The following is a 16555-nucleotide window of genomic DNA, read 5'->3' as shown; positions in this document are numbered from 1 at the left end:
CAGGAGAAGAACCAGGTACAGGGCAGGGAGACAAATTTCTACTTTTAAGTTATTACTTTTTGTACTGTTTGAAAATTTTAGCATGTACATGAAAATGGAAAAATCAAATTAATTAAAACAAAAAAGAGGCCGCCGAGGGGTCAAGCAGGTCTCCTACTCTGCACAGTGACCTGAGGGGCCTAGAGTCCCCGCTGCCTCTGCCCCCAGCTCGCCCTGAGCCCTCCGTCCATGGGGGGTAGATGAGCACCCCCATCTTGTCCATGGTTGGACTCCCAGCAGGGTCAGGAGTCCCAGGGAGGAGAGAGGAGGACGCAGGTGCAGAGGCGGGAAAAGTCACTGTGCTGGGCAGGAGCTCTGGCCTCGTGTCCTGGACAGTAGGGTGAGGACAATGGTGCCCAGGATGATGACACTGGAGATTTGGGGAAGATCATGTGGAAATGCCTGGGGACTCTTGAGCACCGTGTGTGGGACCTCTGTGTCCGAAAGCCCTAAGCTTGAGCTGAGTCTGGGGGGCACTCGGGGTCCAGGCCAGGGGTGAGGGGTCAGTCCAGGGGCTGCCAGTTTTCCTTAGAGTGGCGAGCCCCAAGTGACAGCCATCCCCACTGACCACCCCACTGCCCCTCCGCTGCTGCCCCCTGGTGGCTGGGCTCCTGCAGGGGTGGCCCGGAGGTGACTTCTGAGAGCCCTGCAGACACGGGGCGGGGGATGGGGGTAGGGGGTGGGGGGCGCTGCAGGAATGCTGCAGGAGGGCTGTTCAGGTGCTGTCCGCCCTCTTTCCCAGCTCTGGAAACAGGCACAAACAGCACACGCCCAGACCACAGGGTTCTGGGGCTGCACTTTGTGCATTATTCCATGTTTTGACATCACCCAGGACAGTGTGAGAGGAGGAGAATATCTGGACCTCCCCTGCCTGCCCTGTCCCCCGGGAGCTGGAAGCCCCTCGTTGCATTGCACCGTCAGAGGCCACCCACTGCAGCTTCTGGCAACTACGCCTGCAACCTGCTTCCCAGTGGGTGCTAGTTAGACACATCATTCGGATCCATCAGGACTCATCGGGGAGTCCTTGTATAGACGGGGGCTGAGGCCCAGAGAGAGGCATGCCTGGGAGACCTGTGCATGTCAGGGGGCAGCAGATGTCCCCTCCTGCCCATGACATCAAACACCACAGACCTCCCCGGGGCTGGGCACAGCCAATGACAATTCTGAATCTCAGGGGAGACCCCATGCATTAAGTTCGCCTCTCCCCGCTGAAAACAGCTCTACTGCATATCAGTGAGGACACTTGCAAGCTCCCCAGGCACCAGGCAGTGTCCTCCCCAGCTGGTCCTGGCATGTCCCTGCTCCCACCCAACTGTCCCCTCTCGGTCCCCTGAGTCCAGACTCTGCTCCTGCTGTGAGCACACAGAGAATTTAAGTGTGTCCCTCCTAGTGTCTGTGACAGTGATGCCCACGGAAAGAGGAGAATGTATATGTGCTGCCGAAGTGAGCACAAGAGGAGAATGAATGAGAAAAGGAAAAGTAATACAAGCTCCTTGAAAAATAAATAATCTTTCAAACATGATTTCGCTGGATATAAAATTAACTCTGAGACACTCATTACCAGCAGAACACAGAGGGAGGCGGAAGGCAGAGGTCTTCAGGGTCATTGCTGACTGGGCTCAGTCCAAGAGGAGGAGGCCCCAGTGACCAGCCAGACGCCCCGGGCAGGGGCGGGGCTCAGAGCGTGGGTGGGTTTGATGCTCCAGAATATTTCCTTACCTCTAATGGCAAGATAAGGTGGAGGAAACGTCTGCGCATTAGATACAAAGAATATGCCCTGAGTATATTTTGACTATTTTGTGAGTTATCCTTGCAAGAAGATCTGGTTTGGCCCCATGAGGGCAGAACATTCTGAGATTTCTGGGAGAATCAAGCAACCCTTGTCATCCTGCCAAAAATGGACCCTAACATGTGGGCTGCTTTGACATTCATTCATTCATTTATTCATTCATTCATTCAACAAACCCTTTCCACCTGATGGAAAGAAAGCACACTCCCACAGTGGGAAGGGCAGGGACCCTGCTCTCCGGCAGGTGGAATTCCAGGACAGGAAGGCTTCCTGGAGGAAGAAGCCAGTCAGCTGAATCCTGAAGGAGTAGGTCGGAACATGTGAGGCAGAGAGATGTCAGGCAGCACAGGCTGGAGAGGCCAGCAGGGGCCTTGCCAACCTGGGCAGGCCTGGACCTCATCCTAAGAACAGCACAGAGGGGCTTTGACGCAAAGAGGGGGTGTAGGGAGGAACTCTACATCAGGCAAAGTTTTTTGCTGTCTCTAGATGATGGGGCCAACCACGGCTCTCCCACCTTCTAGAATCCTGTCTGTTTCTGAGGTCCCTTGTCTCCCAGCCATGCCCTGCTGAGCCTGGGTGGGGCCCAGGGGCAGAAGAGATGCTCTTGCCACTTCCCCTCTGGACAACACCATCCTGGGCAGCAGCACCCTCAATGACCCCCCTCAGGTGGGCGTGTCTCCAGCCAGGTGCTCTGGTGGCCTGGGCCAGCCCCTCCTCGGGACCTCCCTACTGCACAGGCCGCACCCCAGCCACCTTCCTGTCCTCTCAGGCCTCTGCCCAGGAAGGGGAAGATGGTCTGGTCCGTACTCGTGCTGCCTCTTTGGATGTGGGGAAGGGGAGGGGGGCAGAGGCAAAGAAGGGTCTCACACAGGCTATGGACTGTTCCCCTGGGAGGAGCCCATGCTATCGGCCAAAACTGTCACTAAGTTGTGGCAAGGAAACACCTGGGCATATCTGGGGACAAGACCCCACGCTCCTCCCATCAAACCAAGTCTGTAGACTCTGAAGAGCAGAGGCCAGGATGCAGGATGCCCGGGGGAGGGAGTCAGCAGCCCTGCGGGCAGGAGGCGGGGGCTCCAGCCAGGGTGCCCAGCTCCAGGTCTGTCAGTGGTGGCCGGTGAGCGGCTGAACCGGAAGGTCTCACATACCTCAGTGGTAGAAAGGCCTGCATGAGAGTCTCTGCCTCGCACCCAAATGTCCACTCCCCCCCGCCCCCGTGTGCTGGCAGGGACCCACTCTCTGTGGGGAAACGCGAGGGGTGGGCCTGACAGGGGAGGCTCTGAGTCACTCCCACACCTGATACCCAGTGGCAGGAGTGACCTCAAGAATATCCACGTGCAGGAACTGGTGCTCAGTGAGGGCACATGTGTTGGGGATGCTAGCATGTCAGAGTGGGCTCTCCACGCTCCCCGAGGCTGCAGCCCAGAAGAGGGGTGAGCCAGCCCGTGCCCAGGAGGTCATGATGGGGGTGTGGGGTGATGAGGAGGAGCCTCTCTCTCCTGGAGCAAAGAGCCAGGCTGCCCAGACAGACCACCTGGAGAGAAGCCTTGCCTCCCCTCTCTGCTCATCTGGGGAACATTTTGTTTGTTTCTTTTCATTCTGTTCCAGGACATTGGGGCCAAATTTGACCTTTTGTCCCCAATAATTCTTCCTGAACATATCTGCTTCTCCAGAATACCTCAGCACTGGGCTGGGCCCTCCCTCCTCCCTTCTAAGTGAGGGTGCTGAGCAGCCCCTGGCTTCCTCACCACCAGCTTGGGGGCTGGGCCTTTCCCAGCTTGGTCACTGCAGGAGGGGTTGTTGGAGAAAAATGAGAATGTATGTCGGCTGCATTTCCTGCCTCCAGCCCCACTTAAAATGAAAACAGCTGGATGAAATCCTGAGTAAACAGAGGCAGATGGCAGAGCCTGCCAGCCAAGCACATTTCAGAGACAAACACAACCAGACACTGGTTAAAGTGTGCAGGAAGGATTTTAATCAGTGATGACTAGGGCACCAGGGAGAAGACCTGGGGGAGGGAGGGGGGCGCTACACTGGGCTTGTGCAGGGGGATGGCGTTCACGGGGAGAATGAGGTAGGGACAGTGAGTGAGGAAGTAGAAACCAACAAAAAGCAGGAAGGGCCCCCACAATGAATTTGCCATAAGAGTTGGCGAAAAGCAGGGCAATGAGGATGTGTAAGAAAACTCTGAGCTGCTGTTCAGGATCCCCGAGTCCGCGCTCCCTCCAGGGGCCGCGGAGGTCTTGTTGGCTTCTCAAGACGGTACCGGAGAGAAGCTGCTAGCCGGCAACCTAGATCATTTATAATTTAGGTCTAGTTTCTCAAAAGGCCCAGAGGAAAAAAAAGAATGACATTTCCTCTGGTCTGAATGTTCTCTGATCTAAGAGCTCCAACTGCTGTCTGCTTTGGTAAAGAGACAAGCTGTTCTATCAGTTCCATTCCTTAGGACAGCGCTAGAAGCTACAGAATATGGAAATGAAAACATTGAAATTCAGATGCACTCCCTCTACTTTTTGGCCTAAAGCTGTTAGATGATCCATGCTTATGTGAAGTGTGTGACTAAAATATGTTATTAAAAGCTACCACATTTAGGACAGCCTGGGTGGCTCAGCGGTTTAGCGCCACCTTCAGCCCAGGGTGTGATCCTGGAGACCCAGGATCGAGTCCCACGTCGGGCTCCCTGCATGGAGCCTGCTTCTCCCTCTGCCTCTCTCTCTCTCATTCTCTCTCTGTGTCTCTCATGAATAAATAAATAAAATTAAAAAAAAAAAAAGCTACCACATTTAAAAGCTGGGGCAAGGGCAGCCCCGGTGGCCCAGCGGTTTAGTGCCGCCTGCTGCCCAGGGCGTGATCCTTGATTGAGTCCCACGTCAGGCTCTCTGCATGGTGCCTGCTTCTCCCTCTGCCTGTGTCTCTGCCTCTCTCTCTCTCTCTGTGTCTCTATGAATAAATAAATACAATCTTTAAAAAAAAAATCTGGGGCAGGGGCGCCTGGTGGCTCCATCAGGAAAGCATCTGCCTTCGGCTGGGGTCAGGAACCCGGGGTCCTGAGTTCGAGTCCCACATCAGGCTCTGCACTCAGCTCCCTTCTCCCTGTCGGCCCCTACCCCACCGCTCGTGTTTTTTTTCTCTCTCTCTCTTTTGCGTGGGAGAGGCTAATTTCCAGCTCTTCCCCATTAGGCACCCCCCAATCCAGCCTGAGTGGAGTGGAAGCCTGCTGGGTCCCCAGCACTCCCTCCCGCCTCCTGACTTGGCTGAATCCAACTTATCCTCATCTTCTCAACCTCAGTTAGATGTCCCCTACCCCCAGGCAGTCCTCCTTGCTTTACCACATATCCCCTCAAACTCCCATTACTATGACCTCACCCCCACTCTCCCCCACCCCTCACCTCTCTTCACTCTCTCTGAATGAATGAATAAATAAATCTTTAAAAAAAAGATTTTATTTATTCATGAGACACACAGAGAGAGAGAGAGGCAGAGACACAGGCAGAGGGAGAAGCAGGCTCCACGCAGGGAGCCTGACGTGGGACTCGATCCCGGGTCTCCAGGATCACGCCCTGGGCCAAAGGCGGTACTAAACCTCTGAGCCACCGGGGCTTGCCCCAGGTTGGAATTTGTACCTCATATTCTACAAACACTGAGTAGATCAATGACTTGAATAATGGAAATAAAATCAGAAAGTACTAGAAGAACATGCAGAATAACTGTCTAGAAGCCATTAGAGAAAAATAGATTTTCCTGTGTAGAACAAAATACTAAGTGGCCAGAACATCATTCAGGAAGATAAGAGACCAGTGACAAACTAGGGGAAAAAAAAAAAATATATATATATATTTAAAGATTTTATTTATTCATGAGAGACAAAGAGAGAGAGAGAGGCAGAGACACAGGCAGAGGGAGAAGCAGGCTCCATGCACCGGGAGCCCGATGGGGGACTCGATCCCGGGTCTCCAGGATCATGCCCTGGGCCGAAGGCGGTGCTAAACTGCTGAGCCATCCAGGGATCCCCTGGAAAATATATTTGTAATAACGCACACAGCAGACAAAGTGCTAGTATAGAAGCAGTTCTCAGAATCACTTTCTTTAAAGTATTTTTTTAAAGATTTTATTTATGCATTTGAGAGAGAGCACGAGCAGGGGGAGAGGGAGAAGCAGGCTCCCCGCTGAGTGGGGAGCCCGACACAAGACTTGATCCCAGGTCTCCGAGATCACGACCTGAGCTGAAGGCTCAGCCAATGGAGCCCCTTAGAATCACTTTTAAAAAGGAAGCTGTCCAACAGAAATATGGACAAAGGGGGATCCCTGGGTGGCGATGCGGTTTAGCGCCTGCCTTTGGCCCAGGGCGCGATCCTGGAGACCCGGGATCGAATCCCACGTCGGGCTCCCGGTGCATGGAGCCTGCTTCTCCCTCTGCTTATGTCTCTGCCTCTCTCTCTCTCTGTGTGACTATCATAAATAAATAAAATTTTTAAAAAATGGACAAAGGATACCAATGAAAGATGACAGAAAAAAAAATCCCTTGGCCGGCTGATTAAAATGCTTGACCTCATGCAGAATGAGGGAAAGGCAAATTAAGCCAGGACACCATTCCTCTTGCAAAATGATTGACAAAAACCCAACGGTTAATTGAAATCAAAGTTGCGTTTGCCCATTGAACAAGCACCCCACATAGGGAAGCGTGTCCTGCAGATGTTACACCGCACATACATACAAGACTAGATGCAAGAGGGTGTTTGTAGGAGGAGATTCGCTGCAACATTGTTTGTTATCTAACAGACCACCCCGACGCTCTAGTCTGTTCCTCAGGAGCCCAAGTGTCCACTGGGCCCAGCCTAGCGCTCCTGCTCCTGGGGTGTCAGCTGGGTCATTTCTGGGGCTGCCTTTTGGGGCTTGGCTGGTGCTAGAATGTCCCAGACACCTTCACTCCTCTGTCCCGAGCCTCAGCTGGGTGGCTGGGCGACCAAGGCCCTGGCTGGGCCTCCCCCCAGCAGGCTCCTGCAGGCCACTGGCTGAAACTGCTAGAGCCTCGCAGCCTTATTTCTGTCACATCCGGTTGGTCAAACCGAGTCACACGCCAGCTGTGGTATAGGGGAAGAGTGTCATGCACACGGGAGGGGGTAGTGACTTTCTGAATTCCTTTTGGAAATAACCTATCATATTTTAACAGCAAAAGAGTGTAGAGAACCAGCGTCCACCCAGAGGAGAGTGGTTAAAAAAAATCCCAACAGGGCAGCCTGGGTGGCTCAGCGGTTTAGCGCCGCCTTCAGCCCAGGGCATGATCCTGGAGACGGAGGATCGAGTCCCGCATCAGGCTCCCAGCATGGAGCCTGCTTTTCCCTCTGCCTGTGTCTCTGCCTCTCTCTGTCTCTCTCTCTCTGTGTGTCTCCGTGAATAAACAAATAAATAAATATTAAAAAAAAACCCTACAGGTATTCTTCATGCTATTAAACAAATGTGGACGCTCTCTGTAGGCTCACGTGCAAAAACCTCCAGGCGTTGTTCATGCACACACCATTGCACGAGGAGGGAAGGTAAGGGCCGGGGGCTGCCTAACGCAGCCCAGCTGGAGCACACGCACACAGTGACAGTGGTTATCACTGGGCAACGTCTCTGGAGGCAGCTTGCTAAAACTGATTAGTTTTTAATTTTTTAAAGCTGTACATTTGGTTGTTTGCTTGTTTATTAAATGAACTCTACCCTCAACGTAGGGCTGGAACCCACAACCTCAAGATCAAGAGTCACATGCTCTACCTGCTGAGGCAACCAGGCGCCCCTAAAACTGATTTCTTTGTACTATGAAAGGATATTACCATACTCACTATTCACAACAACCACATTTTTAGGTTTATATAAAAATTACAGTTTCAGGGGCACCTGGGTGGCTCAGCCAGTTAAGCATCTGACTCTTGATTTCGGCTCAGGTCATGATTTCACGATCATGAAATGAAGCCCCATGTCAGGCTCTACGCTGAAAGAATTCAGATTCCTTCTCCCTCTGTCACTCCACCCCTGCTCCACCTCTACCCCTGCGCTCTCTCACTTGCTCTCTCTCTTAAAAAAAAAATTGTGGTTTTTGGATAGTATGCACATGGCCACCCTCTTCTATTGAGACCACCAGGGGAAGTGGGCCCCACAAGCCTATCTCCACCGCCTCCCATGACCATGCTGGATCGTCACCAGTACCTCATGAGGCAGTATTTTTGTGACAGGGAAGTGTGCTATGAAATCAATCAAACCCATTCATTACTGAAATGACCACACCTTGTCCTTGCTGAGAAGGGCATCCAGATGGACTACATAGTGAATCATCCTCAAGAAAGAACATTTTTGTTTCATCCACAGGGGTCTGTCCCTTCTGTCCTCTAGAGTAGAGTCTATACCCAGGGGACAAGGGGAGGGGTGTTTGGAGGCTCCCCTGCACTCTCTCTATCATTTGACCCCAAATCCATCCTGATTCCAGCTACCCACCTTCAACTCCAGAAGTTTCCAGATGGGGCTTTCCATGCCAGCCTGATGAGTAAGCCAAATTTTCCAGGGATGGGCAGCCAAGCAGGATGAGGAGGATTGAGAGGGGGGCTAGACTGTTTCAGAGGGTGTCCAGGGGTCCTGTCCTCCCCTCTGGGGTTAGAGGGTGTGAGGGTACAGAGGCGGGACTGATGGTGGAGGCTACTCAGGAACCCTAGACATGCAGCACCCCGAAGGATTGTGATGAGCTGTTGGCTCTGGGGGTCATGACATAAGACTATGGGTCACCTCATCCCTGTCAGCAGAGTCTTCTGACCAAACACTCCCCTGGTGGACCATGTCAATAAATGCTTCTGAAATACTTTTATTGGCACTATTACATTATCTCGTGTTTGGGACGTGTTCAATGTTGAGCATAAATATTTCTTTTTAAGTAGGCTCTATGCCCAATGTGGGGTTTGAACTTACGACCCTGAGATCAAAAGTCGGGTGCTCTACTGACTGAACCAACCTGGCACCCTGAGTGTAAACATTTAAAGCCCCACTTCTCTTTCTTGGCCTGGACAGAAGAGACCCTCTTGCCCTCTGGAGGCACTGTCCCATGTCCCTTGTAATTCAGGCCCCACCACAGACTATAGGGGAGTGGCCCTCATCCCAGAGGCACCACACCTCTTGACCTGTTCTTAGGTCCTTGAATAGACTTCCACCCCCTGCCTCAGGACCTTGGCACATGCTATTTTCTCTACTTGGTTGGCTCTCTCCCTGCCTGCTGCCTGGTTGTCCTGGTGTGGACTCAAGGGTTGGGGTAACATTATTTTCAATAAATGCTTTCTGCCTGCATCCCTTTACCTCTAAAATGGTGGGACTAACAGCATCTGCCTGAAGGGGCAATACTCTAGGTGGTGTCCGGATCAAGAGAGGATAGAGTGAAAGGCAGCAAGAGACATTAATATTCACAATTTTGAAGATTGGATATAAGGCAAAATCCAAAGTATTGTATGATTTTTGTTATAGACCAGATTGGGAGATCAGTTTGAAATGCCTACACACAAGCCTCCACTAGGCAGTTGGATGTGCATATATAGAAATGTGGCCTTGTGAGCCGCAGCTCAAAGGCAGTAAACCAGAGTGATTGCAAAAACAGCTTGTGAGTCACCCAGGCCTGGGTTCAAACCTCAGCTTTAATATTTACTAGCTGTGAGAGCTTGGATCAGAACTTTCACCCTATGAGTCAGTTTCCTCTCTTGAAAGTAGTGCCAAGAACATATTCTTCCCACGGTTTGAGGAATGGATTAAATGAGATAGTATGTGTAGCAATTAGCAAAGAGCCAGGCAGCAACAGGAGAGGTGCTTTTTTAAAAAAATATTTTTCCAGGAGAGGTGCTTTTATTATCACAAAGATGTGGAAGTCATCATAGTACAGGTGTTGCCAAGTACATGGTGCCAGAAAGCTAAAGAGAGTCAAAGACTCCAATGCCAGAGAAATGGGCTGGGGAGAGGGAGGCAAAGAGGTGGAGGCAGAAAGCTAGAACCTGAGGGAGGATTAGGGGAGGTCAGGGAGCTAGAGACAGGTGGGGAAAGCATTTTGACAAGCAAAGAGAATGGATCTCCTGCACTCCACTTTGCAGTAATTGAGAACACTAGATAAAATTGAACCCTTGGATCTGGCAAGTGGAAGTTGAGAAAATGTATTTCTGGCTCTTAGAACTAATAAATGAGTTCAGCAAAGTAGCGGGATACAACATCAATGCACAAAAATCAGTTATATTTCTATGTACTAACAAGGAAAAATCTGAAAAGGAAGTTAGAAAAATAATTTTATTTACAATAGCATAAAAATACTTAGGAATTCATTTAACCAAAACAATAAGAGTTGTACAATGAAAACTACAAAACATTGCTGAAAAAAAAGAAATCTTAAGGAGACTTAGGTCAATGGATATATGTCCCACATTCATGGATTGCAAGACTTAATTTGTTCAGTGTCAGCACTGATCTACCCAAAGTGATCTACAGATTCAATGCAATTCCTACGAAGATCCCAATGACATTTTTTTTGTAGAATAGAAAAATTCATCCTAAAATTCATATGAAATCTTGAGGGATCTCAAGTAGCTAAAACAACCTTGAGAAAGGAGAAAAAACTCACACCTCTTGACTTCAAAACTTATTTATATAAAAAAAACTTATTTATAAAGACAGACACATACAGCAAGGAAATAGAATTGAGAATCCAGAAGTAAACCCTCACACGTGTAGTCAAATGACTTTTGTCAAATGTGCCAAGACCATTCAATAGGGAAAAGGATGGTCTTTTCAATATATGGTTCTGGAAAAATTAAACAGCCACATGAAAGAGAATGAAATTAGATCCTTTCCAAACACCATATACAAAGATGAACTCAAAATGGATCAAAGATTGGGACACCTGGGTGGCTCAGTTGTTGAGCATCTGCCTTTGGCTCAGGGCATGATCCTGAGATCGAGTCCTGCATTGGGTTCCCTGCAGGGAGCCTGCTTCTCCCTCTGCCTATGTCTTTGTCTCTCTGTGTCTCTCATGAATAAATAAAATATTTTAAAAAAAGAAAAACTGGACTCATGAAAATTTAAAAAGTTGTGCATCGAAAACGCTAACAACAGGTTAAACACAGCCCCCCCCCCAAAGAGGAGAAAATATTTGCAAATCACAGATCTGAAAGAAATGGATATCCAGCACATACAGAGAACCCCTAAACCTTAACAACAAAAAAACTTAAAAGAAAAACCTATCAGATTTTAAAATGGAAAAAGGACCTGAAAAGACATTCCTCCAAATAAAATCTACAAATGGCCAATAAGCACATGAAAAGATACTATCAGGAGTCAACAGGGAGGGACACCTGAGTGGCTCAGTGGTTGAGCATCTGCCTTTGGTTCAGGGCATGATCCTGGAGTCCCGGTATCGAGTTCCACATCAGGTTCCCTGTATGGAGCCTGCTTCTCCTCCTTCTGCCTATGTCTCTGCTTCTCTGTGTCTCTCGAGAATAAATAAATAAAATCTTAAAAAAAAAAGGAGTCAACAGGGAAATGTATATATCATAACCACAATAAGACATCATCTCACACCCATAAGGATGGCTACTACCAAAAAAAAAAAAAAAAAAAAAAAAATCTCCAGGAAACAACAAATGTTGGTGAGGATATGGAGAAACTGGAAGCCTGTGCACTGCTACCAGGATTGTAAAATAGTGCAGCTGCCATGAAAAACTGAATAGAGGGTCCTCAAAAAATTAAACATAGAACTACTTTATGACCCAGAAATTCTGAGTATGTATCCAAAAGGCTTTAAAGCAGGATCTCAAAGAGATATTTGTACATCTATATTCATAGCAGGTTATTCATAATAACCAAGTGCCCAGTGGTGGATGTACATGAGTGAGCCCATCCTAGGCCCTCAAATGTGAGAAATAAATAATATGGGTCATGACGAGCAGTAGCCATCTAAAGGAGACCTCAGCTATGAAGAAGTCAAGAAAATTAAAGGCTAGACTGAGGTCTAACATCCACTTAATAGGCATCCCAGAAGAAGATAATAGAATAGAAGAAAGGCAAAATTTTGAAGAGATAATCGCTGAGACTATCCTAGGGAGATGAAAGACAAAGCCACAGATCCACAGGCTGTTTGTCCCTGAAGGAACCACTGGGCTGGCGACAGACTTGTCAGCCACAACCATGGAATCCAGGGACAATGGAAAAGGCTCTCTAAAATGTTCAGAGAAAATGCTGATCTGAAACTGCTACTGGCAGTTATATTTTAATTAATATTAAATTGGTATATTAATGATAAAGTTTTTTCAGATAAACACAAACTGAGAATTGCCATCAATAGACCTTCAGTAAAATAAATTTTGTTTTATTTTTTTAAAGATTTTTTTACATATTTATTATTTATTTAGAGAGAGTGAGGGGAGGTGCAGAAGGAGAGGGAGAAAGAATCTGAAGCAGGTGCCCTGCTGAGGGCAGAGACTGATGCCCAACACAGGGCTCGATCTCATGAGCTGAAATCATGAGTCAGATGTATAATGGACTGACCATCCAGGGGCCCTAGTAAAAGAAACTTTAGAGGATGTCCTTTGGGAAAAGGCCCTTAGAAAAATGACTCCAGAAGTCTGAGGTACAGGAAGGATGGTGAGTAAAGAAACAGTGTTGTGATAAACCAAACATGGATTATCTGAATAAGATAATACTAATAATGACCACAAGACAACTAGAATTCCTGACAAAAATTAAAATGAGGTGATCAGAGTTAAAATATCGTAAAGTGTTAGTGGTTCAGGATGGGAATTAGGATATGAATACATATTGAATTCTTAATGATAAAATATCTGAAGTAACTATTAAAAGGAAAAAAACATAAAATTTCCAAACCTGGAGTGGTAAAACTAGAACAAGAAAAGAAGCAGGGAAAAAAAAAAAAAAGAAGATGAAGAAGCAGGAAACCTCCATCCATTTAAATAACAAAATAAACAATAATGGAGGAGGACAAAAAAACAGAGAAACTGTGGAAAGTGGGGCAAACAGAGATAGACAATACTATTACTTTCACTTTATAACTAAGGCCCAGGTTCAGTGCCAGGTCACACAGCTGATAAGCCACCAAACCCAAGCCCTGCCCCTTCATCCAGGCGGGAAGCCAGTGTGCTTCTGGCTCATGCCCTAGAGAGCCTCTCCCAGGCTGGCTGGGCTCTGCTTCTGGTTCCAGAGAGGGGAGGATGCCCTCCCAGGCTGCGGTGGGTGCAGAGTCGCTGGAAGGAACCAGAACCTCCCATTACCCAACTGCAGAAAGTTCAGAGCTGAAGACATACTGTGATGCATTATTGTCATTAGTCTCCAAATGCTCCTGGCCAGACCTTATCTGGTTTTATTTTCTTCTGTGGCCAACAGAGTGCACACTACCTCCCCAGCCCTGCTACCATCGTTATAACCCCATCGCCTCCTTAACATCTACATGACCTGCAAGGCCCCTGCCAGAGGTTGCCATCGCCCCGCAGTGGGCTGAGCCATGTGCCTGGGTGGTCCCAACTGGTGAGCGGAGGTCTCAACTCTAGGCTGGGTCCCAGAGTAGCAGCCCTCACCAAGGATTTCTCCTTAAATTGTGATGTTTGTGTTTCACTTTTTTTTTTAAAGATTTTATTTATCATTTATTCATGAGAAACACAGAGAGGAGAGAGAGAGGTAGAGACACAGGCAGAGGGAGAAGCAGGCTCCATGCAGGGAGCCCGACATGCGATTCAATCCTGGGTCTCCAGGATCACACCCCGAGCTGAAGGCGGCGCTAAACTGCTGAGCCACCTGGGCTGCCCTCACTTTTTGTTTTGAATAAGTAATAAATTCATAGGGATTAAACCAAAATGACTGTGAGACACTTGGGCAGCTCAGTCGGTTAAATGTTCAACTCTTGATCTCAGCTCAGGGCTTGATCTCAGGGTCGTGAGTTCAAGCCCTGTGTTACATTCTGCACTGGGCGTGGACCCTACCTTAAAAAAATATATCAAAATGATTTTAAAGGTATGTGCATGAGTTTTCTGTAGCTGCCATCACCAATGACCACAGCCATAGAAGCTGAAAATAGCAATGTATTCGGTCATGGTTCTGGAGAGGAGTCTGGCCGATCCCCCTGCTCCAGGCTTCACAGATGGAAATCAAGGTGGGGCCAGCGGGACTGATTCTTGGGAGCTCCCATTTCAGGGGCCTCCCACTCCCAAAAGACACCTGTACTCCTTGTCACCTTGCTCCTTCGTGTTCAGAACCATGCATGCATTCCTTCTCATCCTTCGAATCTCACTCAGCTCCTTGTGCTTCCAGATAGAGTTTTCTTGTAAGGGCTTATATGACTAGACTGGCCCACCTGGATCTCTTTGTTGCATGTAATGTAATATATTTATTCACAAGTTCTGGGAACTAGGGGTGGCGTCTCTGGGTGTCATGCTACTACCAAAAACTATGAGATGTTTTATTTTAAATATTTTATTTATTTATTCATGAGAGACACAGAGAGAGAGAGAGAGAGAGAGAGGCAGAGACATAGGCAGAGGGAGAAGCTGGCTCCATGCAGGGAGCCCAATGTGGGACTCGATCCTGGGACTCTAGGATCATGCCCTGGGCCGAAGGTAGGTGCTCAATCGCTGAGCCACCCAGGCATCCCAAAACTATGAGATGTTGATGAAAGTAATAGAAGACATGAAGAAATGGAAAGCTATCCCATGTTCATGGTTTAGAAGAATTAATACTTGTTAATTTTCCCCATTCTCACTGGTGTGAGGTGGTATCTCATTGTGGTTTTGATTTGTATTTCCCTGATGGCAAGTGATGTGGAGCATTTTTTCATGTGCGTGTTGACCATGTCTATGTCTTCCTCTGTGAGATTTCTGTTCATGTCTTTTGCCCATTTCATGATTGGATTGTTTGTTTCTTTGGTGCTGAGTTTAATAAGTTCTTTATAGATCTTGGAAACTAGCCCTTTATCTGATACGTCATTTGCAAATATCTTCTCCCATTCTGTAGGTTGTCTTTGAGTTTTGTTGACTGTATCCTTTGCTGTGCAAAAGCTTCTTATCTTGATGAAGTCCCAATAGTTCATTTTTGCTTTTGTTTCTCTTGCCTTCGTGGATGTATCTTGCAAGGAGTTACTGTGGCCGGGTTCAAAAAGGGTGTTTCCTGTGTTCTCCTCTAGGATTTTGATGGAATCTTGTCTCACATTTAGATCTTTCATCCATTTTGAGTTTATCTTTGTGTATGGTGCAAGGGAGTGGTCTAGTTTCATTCTTCTGCATGTGGATGTCCAATTTTCCCAGCACCATTTATTGAAGAGACTGTCTTTCTTCCAGTGGATAGTCTTTCCTCCTTTATCGAATATTAGTTGACCATAAAGTTGAGGGTCCACTTCTGGATTCTCTATTCTGTTCCATTGATCTATGGGTCTGTTTTTGTGCCAGTACCACACTGTCTTGATGACCACAGCTTTGTAGTACAACCTGAAATCTGGCTTTGTGATGCCCCCAGCTGTGGTTTTCTTTTTTAAAATTCCCCTGGCTATTCGGGGTCTTTTCTGATTCCACACAAATCTTAAAATAATTTGTTCTAACTCTCTGAAGAAAGTCCATGGTATTTTGATAGGGATTGCATTAAACGTGTAAATTGCCCTGGGTAACATTGACAATATTAATTCTGCCAATCCATGAGCATGGAATATTTTTCCATCTCTTTGTGTCTTCCTCAATTTCTTTCAGTAGTGTTCTATAGTTTTTAGGGTATAGATCCTTTACCTCTTTGATTAGATTTATTCCTAGGTATCTTGTGCTTTAGGAAACCACAAATGTTGGAGAGGATGCGGAGAAAAGGGAACCCTCTTACACTGTTGGTGGGAATGTGAACTGGTGCAGCCACTCTGGAAAACTGTGTGGAGGTTCCTCAAAGAGTTAAAAATAGACCTGCCCTACGACCCAGCAATTGCACACTGCTGGGGATTTACTCCAAAGATGCAGATGCAATGAAACGCTGGGACACCTGCACCCCGATGTTTATAGCAGCAATGTCCACAATAGCCAAACTGTGGAAGGAGCCTCGGTGTCCATCGAAAGATGAATAGATAAAGCAGATGTGGTTTTTGTATACAATGGAATATTACTCAGCCATTAGAAATGACAAATACCCACCATTTGCTTCAACGTGGATGGAACTGGAGGGTATTATGCTGAGTGAAATAAGGCAATTGGAGAAGGACAAACATTATATGTTCTCATCCATTTGGGGAATATAAATAATAGTGAAAGGGAATAGAAGGGAAGGGAAAAGAAATGGGTAGGAAATATCAGAAAGGGAGACAGAACATAAAGACTCCTAACTCTGGGAAACAAACTAGGGGTGGTGGAAGGGGAGGAGGGCAGGGGGGGTGAATGGGTGATGGGCACTCAGGGGGGCACTTGACGGGATGAGCACTGGGTGTTATTCTATATGTTGGCAAATTGAACACCAATAAAAAATAAATTTATTATTAAAAAAAAAGAAGAAGAAGAATTAATACTGTTCAAATGTCCATCCTACCCAAGCCATCTACAGATTCAACGCAGTTCCTATCAAAATTCCAAAGATATTTTTCACATACAGAAAGCAACCCTAAAATTCATATGGAACCAGGAAAGGTCCTGAATTGCCAAAGCAACCCTAAGAAAGGAGTACTAAGCTGACAGCATCCAACTTCCTGATCTCAAACTCCTCTAG

This window comes from Canis aureus, chromosome 3, assembly GCF_053574225.1.
Source record: "Canis aureus isolate CA01 chromosome 3, VMU_Caureus_v.1.0, whole genome shotgun sequence".
Classification (NCBI taxonomy): Eukaryota; Metazoa; Chordata; class Mammalia; order Carnivora; family Canidae; genus Canis; species Canis aureus.
This window is presented reverse-complemented; position numbering follows the sequence as displayed.